Source organism: Periplaneta americana, chromosome 15, assembly GCF_040183065.1.
Source record: "Periplaneta americana isolate PAMFEO1 chromosome 15, P.americana_PAMFEO1_priV1, whole genome shotgun sequence".
NCBI classification, from domain to species: domain Eukaryota; kingdom Metazoa; phylum Arthropoda; class Insecta; order Blattodea; family Blattidae; genus Periplaneta; species Periplaneta americana.
In genome coordinates this window covers 146,021,201-146,038,826 of record NC_091131.1, presented here as the reverse complement: position 1 = coordinate 146,038,826, position 17,626 = coordinate 146,021,201, and the positions used below count along the sequence as shown (strand labels likewise).

The following is a 17,626-nucleotide window of genomic DNA, read 5'->3' as shown; positions in this document are numbered from 1 at the left end:
ATTGGAATACAATTCTTTTATTGAGTGATATTAATTGAGAGAGCATTTTAGTTATTTCTGCTGTTTGAGATGAAGGTGTGTGTTTAGAGACGATTGATAGAATAGCTGCTTTGGAGTCTGACAATATAACTGCATTCTTAAGTTTATTGATGTGGCATAGAAGATTCCTGAGACATTCACTTATTGCAATGATTTCACCATCAAAACTTGTTGTTCCATATCCAAGAGATCTATAAAGTGAAAGAGACAGCACGTAACACCTGCACCAGCACCTTGTTCTCTGGAGATCAAGGATCCGTCGGTGTATAAATGAAGCCAGTTTTGTGGAGGGTACCTAATATTAATTGTCTCTAAAGACAATTGTTTCAGTATTTCAGTGTTTACATCTGATTTCAGTATTTCTTCTGTTAAATTTAGATTATATTCTATATTTAATAGAGTTAAAGGGTTTGGTTTAATTTGTAAGTTTTCTTTTAAATTTGGGATATTGATTTTCTGTTTTAATTCTCGAACAATGGATATGAAACTTTTTTGAGTTTTCAATCTACAAAGAGGACTGTATGAATGCCAATTGTTACCTGGTAATCTGATAAATTTTTCATATTGAATCAGTGCTTTTTCTTCTATTGTCATTTTGATGCTGTTAATATTAGTGAGGAATCTCATAGAATTTATTGGCATTGTTTTGATTCCACCAGTAATGAGTCTGAGAGCTTGGTTTTGAACATATTCTATGTCGTTTATGAAAGGTGAAGTAATTAAAATTTCTCCGCAGTATGTCAGCACTGGCTGTATAAACATTTTGTATGTGGTGTTCAAAGTATTCCTAGAGCATCCCCATTTCTTTCCTGCTAGTCTTTTTAAAAGGGAGAATCTTTTACGAGCTTTTTCAGAAATGTATTTCAAATGGTTCCTCCATATTAACTTACTATCGAAAATAACTCCAAGATATTTGGATTCATAAGACCTAGGAAGTTGTTGGCCATTGTATAGGATATTGAATTCTCTTTCTTTTTTTACCGAGTGAAAATATTTGGTAAAAAATACAGAAAAATCTGAAGCAGGAAATAAAAGATCTAAGTGAACGAGTATAAAAATAAATTAAATTAGTGCTTACAATGTAGCTTTTATTTTCAATATTTTCTTCATGGCACAGAAGATCTCCTTCAGAAACTTTTTCTCGACATGCTTCAGAATTTCTGATGGTTTCACAGAAAATTTGGACTTGTATACTTCACGTGGAAGAAACTGCATATGTATCATATATACTTGGTTCCTGAAATAAGAAAATGAACAAATTACAATACTTTATTCATTCTCTTGACAGTTCAGTTTCAGAAATTTAGTCAAATTAATTCACCAGTAGCAGGTGTAAGAACTGGGTTTTCATGCATGGTGGGCACTGCCTCATTTTTTTTTCTTTTGCTGCTGGAACGATTCTAGGTCAGTGATTCTCTAAGAAATGAAAAGATCATGGGGACCAACATTTTGGTCTATTCCTCCTTACCTCAAACCACTGAATTTTTATTTAAGAGTCATTCCACATCAAATCGCAAACTGACAAAGTATGATCTTTTCATAAATGGGCGAATTTTTTTTTATGAATTCCAGGCATCAAATAAAGAGATCCATATTGTTTATTTCCACAGTTATTTATTATTTGTGTAGTTATGACTATCTGAAACTATGCGAAGTATGTGTGCACTGTAATAAGATCGCTTAGTACTTTTGAGTCTATATATAGTTGAGATTTTGGGTTCAGTGCATTTGAAATATTAAATGCAATACTTTTTACTACTTTACACAATTTGGCCTAATTTTTAAATTACTTTTCTTTCAAATTAAAACGATTACATTAAATAGCATAGTTAAAAAAAAATACAAACCTATTCCCTGATGTATTATCTGTAACTAGAGCATCAAAAGTGTGGGATATGCATACATACATTTGTAACAATTTATTTTCTGGATGCAGCACGCGCTCGCAATGCACCACTATGGAATTATTTTCATACATGTGTATGCGAAAAGACTGGCCACAGAAAATTTTACGAAATTAAGTTGCATATAATAACTGTCTGCACCTCTACGAAGTAGATCATTGCTTCTTAGCTTGGAAAACACTCACCTCATTTATGGCTGCCATGAAAGCCTACATTCGAAGACAAATGATTAATATCTTAAGAAACAGTAAACATCCTATCTGAAGTTATTTTATTATTGCCAACTCAGCTAGAGGGGAGCCTGCTTTTTAATATATTGCATAAATTATAATTATATCCACTGGAAGGCTTTGTATCTGAAAGTTAATTTAATACCATGTACGCCATTTAACCACTTTAAGAAAAAGTATCATGGTTAGACTATTTATTAGTGTTTTACAGATGTGTTTAAATAATATTTTTCACCATGTTCAAATGTTTGTTTGTTAGTAAACTATCACCTGAAGATGACTTGAAAGTAAGTCGAAAATATTCGTGACTTATATTAATATTGTATCCTGATGTAACAGAATTCATTTCTGCCATCTTAACATGATAAGTGATTGAGTGAAAATAAAAACTGATTTATATATTATTCATTATGCTGCCGAAACTCAGGTTAGATAAACGGAACAAACAATTCTCCCAAGATGGAATGAACAAGTTTGGAGATAATATAATGCTGTGCAGTTTCTGCAATAAGCAAGTTGTGCGCGAAGCTACTATTTCTATTTTCCCTCGCATACTAATAAAACTGTAAACAGTACCTGGTGCCATATTGAGCTGTTTATTCAAGTATAGATGATCACAGAACTCAAGAATTTTCCTTTTTCACCCAAGAATTTAATTATTTTACTCAAGAATTTTTACCTTTGTCACTCAAGAAATTTAAGGGATTTTATTCAAGAAATTTGAGGTCCATAGTTATGATTAAGAATGTGACATCACATCATAGTCTGTCTTTCTTGTTAGTCACAACTGCAACCGTGGTTTGCGTTGTACAAGTTCACAGCTGCGTAACGCTTTGTTATGGAAAGAAGAACGGTATTGGACATGAATTATAGTGAATGTAATGTAACTAAAGCAACAATGGACTTGCATAGCAGTATGATGTCACACGCATTGCCAATGTCCACGTTCAGAAGTATGTTGCTTGGAAACCATTAATCGTAGAAAGGTCTAGTTTGCTTCATTGCATGTTGTTTAGAATATATCATCCCTCAATGTGTTTTTGAGTTCAGTACTCCTTTAAGACTTTTCTCTCAATGACAAAATCCTATTTTTGAAAAAAAAACATCATATTAAAACTCCTAAGAAAATCCCAAACACTTATATTTACATAGTCCATGTAAAATTCAAACATCTGGAGCAAGAATAAAAATGGGACACACAGTAATAGAATTATCCCGTTTAAAATGCCTTCACATTACAGATGCTCAAAGAAATGCAACATCAGCATTTATGAAACACAGTTCAACCAAATCTTAATCATCTGAAAGCTCTGAATACACAGAAGCATGGAAATAAAGCCAAGTAGTAATTTAATAAGAACCAGTGCCAGATTTCTAACGGAAAACAGTAAGTTTCGAACCTGTATTTATAGACTTGATAGAGAGAGGTTATAACACAAGTAAACGCAAAGTTTTATCAGATGATTACTGAGAGTCTATCTGATACCTTGAGAATAAGTATAATCATAAATTGGTGAAGAAGTTTACAACGATTACAGACTAACGAGAATACCAAAATAAATTATTAATCAATGTTTCTAACGTATTTGCTGATATCTCTAAAAACGTGGTCATACATTTGTACGTAGTATTTTATAAACATTGCGTACTTGGTGAAAGAAAGTACTATGCAAAAAAATTGAAAACAGCTTTAATTTTCACATACAGTAATTTGTTCAGCATAAATGTTATATACATTTTCACTTCTTACCTTTCAGGAAAAAGTTCAATTTTGTCCTTTACATCAATGTACTGCAATACGTCAGACATTGTAACTCTACACAATTTCAATTTCAAATTATTTGCTTTTTTCTCTAGTTTACGTATGTCAGGAAGGAATGGTATGTCCATATTTGGAGTCTTCATATTATGTGATGCTGTCTCGCAATTGAGGTATACCCAATGTCACATTCATCTCACCACGACCAGCAAAGTGAAATGTGTTCAGAGTCATTTGAGTGGATGGCTCTCCGATGGGCTGAAATAGAAAAACCATCTGTATTTGTAGACTCCTTATGCAGAAAGATTGTATATTTAAAATAACTTACTTACAAATGGCTTTTAGAGAACACAGAGGTTCATTGCCGCCCTCACATAAGACCGCCATCGGTCCCTATCTTGAGCAAGATTAATCCGATCTTTACCATCATATCTCACCTCCTCAAATCCATTTTAATATTATCCTTCCATTTACGGCTTGGCCTCCCCAAAGGTCTTTTTCCCTCAGGTCTTTCAACTAACACTCTATATGAATTTCTGGATTCACCCATACGTGCTACATGTCCTGTCCATCTCAAATGTCTGGATTTAATGTTCCTAATTATGTTAGGTGAAGAAGACAATGAGTACAGTTCTGTGTTATGTAATTTTCTCCATTCTCCTGTAACTTCAACCCTCTTACCCCCAAATATTTTCCTAAACACCTTATTCTCGAACACTCTTAACCTCTGCTCCTCTCTCGAAATGAGAGTTCAAGTTTCACAACCATATGGAACGACTGTAATATAACTGTTTTATAAATTCTAACTTTCAATATTTTTTAAAGTAGGCTGGACGACAAAATCTTCTCAACAGAATAATAGCATGCATTTCCCATATTTATTCTGCGTTTAACTTCCTCACAAGTGTAATTTATAAATAATAATAATAATAATAATAATAATAATAATAATAATAATAATAATAATAATAATAATAATAATAATAATAATAATTTATTTACTAATATTTATTGTGCTGTACAACAGCCTAGAGCCAACAACAGTTTAGCACAAGATAAAAGTTAGCACAAGATTTACAATGCACAAGGAATTACATAAACAGTGCATAAAAATAATTATTAAAATTAGAGACAAATAAAATAACCAATAATGACAAAATTAATAGACAACTGCAAAATACATGATACAGAATAGCTAAAAAACAACACAAACGAATGAAACTGAAATGAGTGTGATTTTGATGTGTATACTCAATATAAAAATAACCAAACAGCAAGCTACACATTAAACGGATCCGAATTAATGTAATATAAATTGGCAGCTTTCATACATCTGACAACTGGAGAGATTCCGGCTTATAGGTAAAAACAATTTTTTGAAATCTTAAACCATTCGAAGGGGCCCGAAGGTAGATATTGCTTATGAAGGATTCACAATCAATATCACCCTTTACAGCCTCAGAAAAGAATAAATAGTCAAATTCAAGATGTCTAACATAAAGGCTAGAAAACTTAAAATATTTACAAGTACGCTCATAATTGAAAATAGATGAATTTGATAAAAACCTGAAAGCAAGTAGGGACATAAAAAATTCTTTGAATGATTTCCAGTTTAACCAAATCAGTAGAAGTAATAGAATTTCAGACAACAGATGCATATTCGAGTTTCGATCTGATTAATGTATAGTATAAAATTACAAGAGTAGCTGGAGTAGAAAAAGACCTTATAAGTCCGAGCATTCTAATGGAATGATTATAAATATATTGGACATGATTATGAAAATGTAATTTGGTATCGAGTATAACTCCCAGGTCTCTAATACCGTCTTTCCTTATTATGTTGATATTATTAAGAGTATAATTGAGGACCGTTTTTGCAGAACTTGCTAACTGCAAAATTTGCAAAATTGAGATTTTGATGGATTCATTAACATAAGGCAGGCCTCTACATGATGTTCAAAGCGTCTTAGTAAAATTGGGTTATTTCTCTTCATTGTAGTGTGTCAAAATGTGGTCGTTTTTTCCAAACTTGCTTTCTGCTATAAGTGAGACATACAGCAAAACTTGCTTACTATAATGTTTTGTCTCTCCTGTAAAATTCAGTTTTTTTCAGTTAGCAAGTTTTGTAAAAACGGTCCTCAATTATTAAATTTGAGAGAAGTGGTTTTTCTAGAGAAGGAAATGACTAAAATTTTCGATTCATTAATTTTCATTCCATTACCAGCATGCCATAGCTCAACAGCGTTTATATAATTTTGCAAAGTTACGCAGTATGCCAGACTATTAATTTTGCGAAATATTTTCAGGTCATCGGCAAATAAAAGGCAGTTAGAACTTAGTCTAGCACTGATATCATCTATAAATAATAAAACTAATAGAGACCTCAAAGTGGAACTCTATGGAACTCCGCATAAACTAATATATGGATCAGAGTAAGAATTTCGAAGTCTAACACAGGATTGTCTATCTTTTAAAAAATTTTCAAACCAGTTCAGGTAGTTAGTGGTAAGATCAAAAGAGTTTAATTTACTCAGTAACATATTACGGGAAACAACACCAAATGCTTTGCTAAAGTCAAAATATATGGAATCAATTTGACTCTGAGTTTCAAATATAGGCATAGCAAAATTGAGATATGATACTAAATTAGTAGTCGTAGATTTCCCGTTTGTAAAACCATGTTGGGCCGAATTCATTTTGTTTTTCACGTAAAAAGAAATATGTCTTTTAATTTTTTTTTTTTTTTAATTTTGAGAAGTTATCAAGAATGGAAATAGGTCTATAATTACTTACAATAGTTTTATTACCATTCTCAAATATGGAAATAATAGATGCTTTCTTCCAAAGAGAAGGATATTTCCCTGTTTTCAAACTCAAATTGAAAATGTAGGTTAAAACAGGTAAGCCTATAAGAATTTCAGAGCATCCTTTAATAATAAAATTAGGGATGCCATCCGACCCATAGATTCATTCGGCTTGACATTTTTTATGGCCTTCCTGACATTCTCACTAGAGATTACAGATAGGGGTAAAAAGTCATTAATGTTAGAATAACAACTGAGAAAATTGGAGTTATGACTGATCTGAAATGATTTAAATTGACTAGCAAATGCATTTGCAATGACTCTTTGATCAGCGATGTGAACCCCATTAATAATAAATTCATTAGGAATGTTTTTCGATTTCTGAAAAGATTCTACATATTTCCAAAATTTATTAGGCTCTTTTTTAAACTGTCATCAATGGATTGTAACCAATTACGTTTATCAGAATTAATCAAACCCTTGACTTGTTTTCTACAGTAAGAGAAAATTTGATAGTGTTGATCAGATTTATATTTTTTTAAATTTCTATGTGCTTTGTTCTTTTTCTTAATGAGTTGATGTAGACTGTTTGAAAACCATTTAGGATAGTGCGACATTTTCACAAAGGTAACAGGGACAGCTTTAGATATAGCATCATTTACAATTTTAGTCAGAGAATTAGTAGCAACATTGACATCGGTAGTAAGATATACCGTATACAATCCCAAACAAAATTGTGGAGAGTGGATAAATACAGTGATAATCACCTTGAGAATAGTTTAATGGGTGATGAACATCTTCCAAAACTAGTGAATGATTAGCAAGATTAACTGAACAGTTACAGACATTTGTAAAAACAAGATCAAGAAGAGTTTTACTATTTCTCATAAGATTAATTGGTTTAGTCCAAGAAGACAAGAAAAGGAATGCCGGTATAAATCCTGAAACTTAATTTTAGCATAATAATGAATATCATTAAGAATGCAACCATGCCAGGAGCATTGAAATCCCCGAGGATAACAATTCTAAAGTTGTGGGTATCAAGATTGTTTTCTATAAAATTTTGATAAGACTTTACATGTTTATGATCTATATCGGGTGGGAAATAATGATTTCCAATTAGCATTTTAATTTCAATCCAAACGCATTCATTAATGAATTCTAAATCATATCTCCGACGTATAAAAGGTATCCATTAAGACACCCCCACCTTTTACTTTGTTGGTAACTTCAAATAATCTATCAGCACGAAACACAGTATAATTGTTAGGAAACAAATTTGTATTAACAACAGATTCGGATAACCATGTTTCAGTGAGACAGATTGTGATATCATTATTAATCACTATATTTTGGAAAATTTAATCACTTTTCATATTAAGTCCACAAACATTTTGATAAAAAAAATCTCAAGATGACTATAATATATAATGATATACTAATATGATATGCATAAGTAATCACTTTGTGATTCAAGATGATGCTCATCCTGTCGGATTCCGGCCACTTAGTCACTCATAATGAGTGCGCCTCTGTACATAGTGCATTGGACATCTTGCCACTGTCACATTTTCTGTCATACAGTACATGAGGGTACGCCACCAAAAGGAAAACTGAGAGGTAGAACTTCAACTGAGGGGATTCGATCCGGCAGTGAAACTGGAATCTGGTGTGGCTTAGTGGATAAAGCATCAGCACATAGGGCTGAAAACCCGGGATTAAAATTGTATAAATCACTAGCCTCTCTGACTATCCTATATGGAAGTGAAACTTGAAGAAGAAAGACTTCAGTACATTAAGAGCTGCAGAAATGAGATATACAGTACGCACCGAACAGCTGGATATACTCTACATGCAGCCATTAGAAGAAAAACTTTTCAATTACAGGAAAAGATGGCTCCAACATGTCATGAATGCCACCAACTCAGATACCTAATGTTGCATTGTATTACACTACCAGCCAGAAGGAAGACGTCGAATTGGCCATCCACGAAAACAACTCTTACAGTCTATACAGACAGTTCAGCGGCTTCTAAGCGTCACCATGGCAACTGCCCAAACTAGCCAATCAGAGACCATGACAACAGGCCAATGTTGCCGACTGTTTCGCAGAGAGTACGTGTTTTGTTTGGAAGTGATGAATCTTCGTTACTGTGTTACAGCAAGTATTAGTGTTCTGTCGTGGCTATTGTTTTCGTAGATATTTTGTTGTTGATGAAGGTGGAGTTAGTTTGAATTTAGTTTTAAATTTAATTTAGCTGTGAGTGTATTTGTAACATGACTTATAGTGTCAGTGTGTTTCACTTATACAATGTTGCAAGACATCATTCCTGCAGTTAGCGGCACAAAACGAACCACGGGCTCAGAGGGAGAAAGGAGTGCTACAAGGGACAGCAAGTGGTCTAGAAATAACGGAAAAAGTGCTCCTCTTACAAGTCAGGCGAGAGAAATGGTTTGTAATGAGCAAGACTATTTCGAGAAAGAAGAGACAATGGCGGGCCTCTTATCCTGTACAACAGGTGGTAAATAGTACTGCAGAGGCTCTCAAAATAGGAAAGAACACCATCGTTACAATAGGAAAGGAAAGATTAAATTGAATGAGCAAGAGGATGGACCTTCCCGACTGGAAACCCTGGGAAAGAAAATGAAAGTGGAAAAGTGGATAACAAATCAAAGGCACGGTCACACATCGCTACTTTTGCAGCGCAACTTTTGTACTGCAGCTGCAATAGTTGTGTCTCATGTTCACACGTAAGCCAAAAGTAGCGCGCTGCATGCTACTTTTCGTGCTGCACAACCCGAGTGCTGCAAAAGTTGCAACTGGAGGTTGCGAGTCTGTTCACACAAGACGCTACTTTTGCAGCCGCAGTCATGCTGCAGGTTTCCATCTGCGTGTTAACTTCTCAATATACATTTTTGTGGTTATGTTCGCATTATTAAGAAACTCATGTGAAAGCTTACTTATCTATTATTTGCTTTTCTGTCCTAACTAGTATTCAGAAAGTGGTATTATTTTTACTATAAAGCTTTTAAAAACGCCTATATACTTAAATGATAACCAATAGTATATTCACGTAATCAATGTTGGCAACCCTCCTGTTTGGAACAACGCTATGGAAAGTTTAAAAAATGAATTATATCGTCAGCAATTATGCTCAGACTGTGTTGTGTATTTAATAACTGTTACAAATAATTTATTTTCATCACATTTAACATTAAAATATATTAAAACAATAAAAGTATCATTGGCACATTTGGGTGGTAACACTGGTTGCAACCGCAGCAAAAGTTTAAACAAAACCGATATCAAAAATGCTGCGGCTGCAACCCTGAGAACCCTGTTCACACGTCGATACTTTTAAGCTGCACGCAGCATGGAAAAGTAGTGGGCAGCAGGTTCGGCAGCCGCTACTTTTCAGGTTGCACCATTGTTCACACGTCACAGTACAAGAGTTGCGCAGTTTTTTGTACTGCATCGCTGCAAACGTAGCGACGTGTGACCGGACCTTTAGATGTCTTTCAGGAGAATGCAATCTGGCGGCATGTATATTTATATTACCGACGGGAGGGGCAACCTAAATTACAAAAGCTGCAAATTTTGCTTCGAGATGCGGATGTTTTTCACGGCAGTGTTTCTTCCCTGCACACTGTCTTAAAGAATTTAGGTTTCAAGTATAAAAAAATCAATGGTTGTAAGGTATTAGTGGAGAGAATTTATCGCTTACACACATACACCATAATCGCATTCATTCATATGTTATTATATTAGTCTGGTCAAAGACTACCGTATGATACAAATTTATGAGTTTATGATTTCATGTCAGCTGCTTAGTTCCGACACGGCAGATAGGAGGCGCAAAGAGCCGCACTGACTACCGCATAACTTCACAATGTCGCTCCCTTTCCGCAAGTGCAAGCGAGAACTGTCAATACCTTTCTAGTTTGCATAGACTGTAGATCCTGTCTACAGTCTACAGCGAAATAGGTCAACTTATGGCCTGAATTTGTGTTTGGTGAATGATGATGAATGCTATATTATTATACAAGAAACAACTTACTTGAGCAGCCAGAAGTCCGACGGGTTCCCCTGGATGTACGTGAGAAAGCATGGATTTCACAGACATCAGATGCCGGAACTCAGATTTCCTACAACTGTGCCTTTCTTTCAAATATTCATCCATGAGACTGTCTAGCTTCTCTGTTATAGCACCGAAGTCACGGTCTCCTTGGAACTCTGCACTCACAGGATCAGCACATCTCAGTGCCTTGTAGTTATACCTGAGATTGAAACACAAGCTTCAATTCCATTTCAATCCTTACAGCAGACAAAAATCATATTTGCCTAGGCCATGTTTGGAAGCACGCATAATTGTATAATCTAATATTACCGTATATATTCGTGTAATAGACGCACTTTGTTCCATAATTTTTGGATTAAAAATCCAGGGTGCGTATTATATGAAAGGAAAAATTCTGAGTAACTACCTGACAGCCCACGTGATAATCACAGCAGATTTCGACATCAGACATTTCAGTAATATTGAAAATGATTGATTTTACAGGCCCAGAACAAAATTCAGGTGGCCCAAATTTTGTTTCTGGGTCTGTATGACTTGGAGAGCACCGACATATCAAATGCTTATGAGCAATAACAATGTGAAGTGCGTAACGTACGAAATGAATAACAAATGTAGCACAGCATAACCAGCGAAGAGGGATTATAAAGAATGGACACTGAGCGAATTTTCCTGTGTTTTGTTTCTCTGTGCGCCAGCGGCTAGTTCCACTTTCAAGCGCTAGAGGTAGTGTAATCGAGCATACGCTAAAATAATAATTGAGTATAGAGTTGAGACACAGGATCCAAAAATCGCCTACCTTATTGCATAATCCAGTAACGCTTTGCTTCAAATAAATTCAAGTTAACAGCTTTTCCTTATTTCTCAGTGACAAACTAGTTGTAATAATAATATTTTATATTTCAGATACAATAAATTATATTATAAAATAATATAATACATTATAAAATTAAGTATCGAATTCGTTTAATATTTGTATAATAATATAATATAGGTATATGGTTTTACTTCTCGTAAGAGTTTTGTTTTTCCATTTTCAGCGCTATCAAATCATTACATATTTTAATTGTTGTTGGGGTCAACGTCTCAACTCTCATTATAAAGGAACTCTAGAGTCTAGACATTGCAGTTAATGAAGGATTTATTATTCTATGGATCCAATTTATTTTATTTGAGTACATAATGTACCTAGATGTATTAATTATGTGTTATATTTCTGCTGTGTCGACTGCTAGCTGGTGTGATGTCAGCGCCAACTCTAGGGAGAAAGCAGAATCAGACGCTTAGCTGGCTTGAAGGTCACTGAAATCGGTCCGGCTACATCAAAGGTACCGACGCGAAGTGTCCATTCTTTATAATCCCTATTCGCTGGTATAACCTAAAACTGAATACAAATAAAGCAGAAACTAGGTATAAAATGTAATGCGGATTTATTTTCCCTACATATTACTGTAAAAAATTGGGATGCGTACATTATGCAACAGGACCTATTACATGAGTAAATATGGTATTTGCAACTGCTAAATAGATAGAAAACAATGAAAACATTTTTAGAAACTAGTTCAAGCAAATAGCTACTCGTACTTTGCGTGCAAATGCAGGAACATACATACTCTGCATGTATAGCCTACTGGTGGTCACTTCAAATTATCCTTCTTACTACCAGAAATAAGGGTGACGAACAGTCACTTGACGATAACATTAATTGATTTGAAAACCATGCTAACTTGATATACTGCTAAAATTCTGGACAAACAATTAGAATAAGGAATAAGTTGCAGAAAATTTTCAATTTGTACTGATTTTATCTACCACCTACCGCTCCCACTTCAACAAAATCTGTTGGTATGCAGCAAGTGGTCGAATGCCAATACATGGACAAGTCCATACACACTTCCCTATGCAGGCTGGTCCACTCCATACTACTGGCACTGGTCTGCATTTCCCTATTGCCATTGGATGTGCATTCATGTTAAAGCACTCTACTCCACATCTCAAATTTGTAAAAATCACTTCCGAATACATAATAAACCTTACAGGACTGAAAGAAAGTTACATTTTAAATGGTTCACAATACTCACGTTTCAATTGTGTCAGTATCGCTCTCCCTCCAAAGCTTGCACATAGTTTCAGCAAATCTTGGTCTTCCTGTTTCCTTGTTCAACTTCCTTCCTTTGTATACTTTATGATCTTTCATATCAGCAGAAAACAATAAAAATGGACTAATTCTATGTTTTTGGAAAGGATTTCCATTCTTTTTCTTCCATTTACGAATCTGAAAAAAAGAAAGCGGCACAAAGTGAAGAAAAAAAAATCATCAGAAAGTAAAAGAAAATCAGAGGAGTAATGACTGATGCATATAAAATATTAGTTCATGTTACTTTTATAGGAACAATTAAAATCAATTTTCTCTACAAGAGAGTAGTGTTTCCATAATGGCCTTGTAACAACCTACACCCAGGCCACTGCAACATTGCACTTGGCAGTTTAGTGTTACGCTGGTAACGAGAGACGTGACCTTGCCACAGTGACCCTCACTACACAACAGCTGACTTAAATTATGCGGAGTTTGCTATTTTGCTCCGTTAAATTAAATGGTAATTATTATGTAACTCATTCTTTATTATTGTTATCTTGGAGAGACCTGAAGTTTTTTTTTTTTTTTATGTCCGTTGTATTAAATTATCTGCACAAATGGAGGGTTGCCCATATATACGGACAAATTCCATCTCCTGCTCATAAAATTGAAGAATCATGTGCACCATTCTGACGCCTGACTATTTACGCATGGATTCCCACTACGTGGGTTACCATTTTTTGAGCATCTTTTTTCTTTGCAACATTTCACACCAGTGCTACAAATTATTTATAACTTTATAACACTAACTAACAAATTACGCACATGATACTAACACTATGTAACATAAGCAAATCGACAACACAGCAGTGCTCCATGTGGCAACATGAGCAGCTGATAGAAAATGCTACGTTCTGATTGGTTCAGAAGGCTACTGCATAGCATTCAATTTTTTCATAAGAAGGATTGCCAACCCAACTGTACGGTGTTCGCCAGATTTGTTGACATCAATCTTGTATACGCTGACGAAGTATTTCAACAGTGGGAATGGGTTCTGAGTACACAATTTCTTTCAGACAGTTCCACAAATAAAATTCCAGAAACGTGTTCAATGAACTATATCCTAACAAATGGATAGGACACACAGGACCCACTCGATGGCCTGTGCGTTCCCCAGACTTAAACCCACTGAATTTTCATTTGAAAGAGTGTAGCATTCAAGCCACAGGGAGACATTTTGAGCATTTCTTGTAATGTTACGCCTATCATTGCTGCAACAGAACTGCACTGATAACTTGGAAATGCGGTACAAATGGACACTGTTCATATAGCATTTTTCACTGTTTTAGTGTGTCCTCCCCCCTGCGACGTGGGTCCCACATATTAAGACTCACCCTATATATGTAAGCAGAAGAGAGTCTTGATTTTTGCCAAAGAATCACATGATAGAGTGGATGTCCAGTAATTTTTTTCCATCCCTTTTAATTGTGATAAAAACAGATGCCAACCCCAATACATATTGGACTGCTTACAATAAAAAACGTACAGAATCTTCTCAAAATAAATAATGGACTAAAAATGTCGAAGCTTATGAATCTGATCCCATAGACTACAGTGTAACAAGAACAACAACAGCAGTAGCAGCAACATTTCTTTCACACTCAAATGTCTCATAGCTACAAATAAGATTATAAATGTATTTAAGTTTGCCAATTTATTTAAGTATCGTGCCTCTTGCTTCTTCTGAGATATTTTGCAAAGTGCTATATTACAAATAAAATTATTGCTAAATCAGGATAAAACCGTTCAAAATAATCACAGATTTTAATGCTCTCAAAACTAACTTCAACATCTTAGAAAACATATATTTTCCAATTTATTTCTATTCACAATATTAACTCCTTAACGCTCTACAAAACCTCTGCATGAATGGAATCAAACCTAATATGTTGCTAATCAACTGACATACAGTAACTATAGTAAAACTAGGTGTATTTAGTTAAGAAATTCGAGATTCTCAGGTTAATATCTGGATACTGTGATAAAATAGATTTAGGATTTTTTAGGTGAATAAATGTTTTTTTGTTCGTGATTACTTATCAATTAAGTTAAAAATTTTAGACATGATGTCTCCAGCAAAAATATCAAATTTTATCATCATCATCATCATCATCCTTCACGAATTAGGCCTTTGTAGACCTGTTTCAGCCCCATCTAGCAGTCTTCTAAAAGGTCTTCCTGGTCGACGATGTCCTCTAGGTTTATACTGCATCATAATTTTTGGGATTCTTGAATTTTCCATTCTTCTTACATGATCTAGCCAATTTAATTTGTATCTGCTGATTTTTTCTTCTACTGAGTCTACTTCCAATTGTTCTAAAATTTCTTCATTCCTTTTTCGGTCTAAAAGAGTATATCCAAATTTTGTATCGCATAAAAATACAAATTTTCAGGATAAAAATATGCAACAAAATATTTTCTGCAGTGATGTCTTAAGCATATCATTTTAATAGTGTTAAATTGGTAGTAGATGAAATGGACAAAAACTTCGTTCAAAATGTATTGAAGAAATAAATCTCCATATGTTTCTGCTAATTTGAGTGTCTTGTCCAACTCCATTAAAAACTAGAAGAAATAACAAACCTCCTGAAAGAAACTGTTAAAAAAGTACACGATACTGAAAGAAAAATATTTGCTTAGAGATTAAAAAATGGCAAGTTTAAAAACAAAACGGAAAAGTTTTAAAAAATAATCCAAACTTGTGTTTAGAAAAAATATTGAATTTGAAATTATGAGCAAAGTTGCCCAAGCTCCAGAAGATCAACAAGTAGACAATGAGAACCTGAGAGTTAATGTCTGATATCCCTCTTCTGAAGTACGTTAGACTGACTTCATTTGATATAGAACAGTCGTTTTCCCAGTACCGACTGTGTTCTGTGACAATCAACAGAGATTTTTAATGGATAATTCGGAGATATCATGTATTGTGAAATGGAACTCCAAAGACATTTCAGCAATTGACTGATGAGGCACTGTTAGTGAGTACACAGGCTTTTACTCATATTTGACTAGGTTAGGATTTTTAGGTGTTAGGATATTGAACATTATTATGTGAACGATGAAAATATTTTAAATATTTTAGCAAATATTTTTTAATTTTTTAACACATTAAAAAATTAATAATTCTCAATTTTTATATTCCAAAAATCCTAAACCCAGTCATAACACTGACATCTGAAAGTAAGATTATTTATTTATTTTCCAATGGCTAGAATTGACAATCAAGTCATTTTCCCTCTAGCTTCCCAGTACAAGCTAACAAGGTCCCCAGTCTGTTGTGCAGTTGGGTTTCAGGCTGGGCAGGACAGGAGGTGTTGTTTGTCCATGATTTGGTCAGGGTTATTGCACAACACATCTGTTGGAGTGGTATACGCCTATGGTGAGCCAGGCAGTCATGTCCTGACATCAACCTAAATTTTGCTACAGCTTCCTTGCAGCCTTTATATTTTAATTCCATTGATAGTTCATCAATTTTTTCTCATGACTTCCCTCTGGCAGCTGTAATATTTTCTTGCGTGTTTTCCATTTGAAATGCTTTCTTGATTTCTTCAATCTTCCTGCAGAGGTTTGATTTGGAGTGGATTATTGTTTGGATTTTAGTGCCTTTTTTGGAAAGTTATCTGCCATTTCATTGCCAAATAGTCCAACATGTGAAGGTGTTATTATATATTGTTGTATATAATTAATTAGTTGTATGATATAATTAAGTCTGTATATGAAAATCAAAATTACCTGTTTTTTTCGCTGTGCTATGTCAGCAGTAGTTTGTTCATCATCCAACATTTCTGACGAAAAATTCTTAATCACTTTATAATTGTCTGCAAGAAATGGGATTTGTTTCTTCTTCAGAAACTGGGCTTTCATGACATCTTTCCCATCTTCACCATAAGCAAACTAAAAACAGAAACGTAATATCTATGTAAATTCTTGTATTCCATGTTGCACTTTCAATGCAATTGGAAAACAGACAAGAATAATGATAAAACAAAAAACTGGCTGAACATGGACATGCTTTTTTCAAATCTTCTTCACATTATGTTTGAACTTCATAAACGGCAGTTATTATTTAGTACTTATGTATGACATGTTGACATAAAACTGTACACACACGTACAATATACAGCACATAGGTGAGTTGAATGAAAAACTAAAAAATATGTATGCGAAGATAAAAACTGCCATCCACACATATACAATATATGCAGGTGAGTAATTAAGAGAAAAAAAAAATGTTGTTCTAAATTCAGGAACCATTTACTCAGAAACTACTTAAGATAAAGGGCTGAAATTTTGTATGCTAATTTAAACTATATAGTTCTTCAAAATAAATGGACTGCTATTTTAAAATATTTAATTCAAGTAGTGAAAATGTGGAGAGACACATATTTTTATAGGACAAAATAAACGTATGGACATTTGTCACATTGTGCTTGTGTAATTGAAGAAGTACTGTTTTTATTTCCCTCATTTTTTCAAATAATATGCTTTTGACAAAGGGCGAAACTTTTGAAAAATGTGAGATTAAAAATTTTTGTAACAGATGTTCCTAACTGTTGACAATCGCAAATTTTCTTTTCCAACACACTTTTCTTTCTGCCATGTCTATATTAAAACAATGAAAGATAATTTGTTTCTGTGGCCAGCTCACAACTCACCAACATTTGTTTATCACACGGT

General features: G+C 34.1%; 1 pseudogene; it reads right to left on the bottom strand.

Annotated features, from left to right (window-relative positions):
- The window catches only part of LOC138715746 (DNA-directed RNA polymerase I subunit RPA1-like), a 148,165-nt pseudogene that overhangs the window by 49,005 nt on the left and 81,534 nt on the right, over window positions 1-17,626 (bottom strand).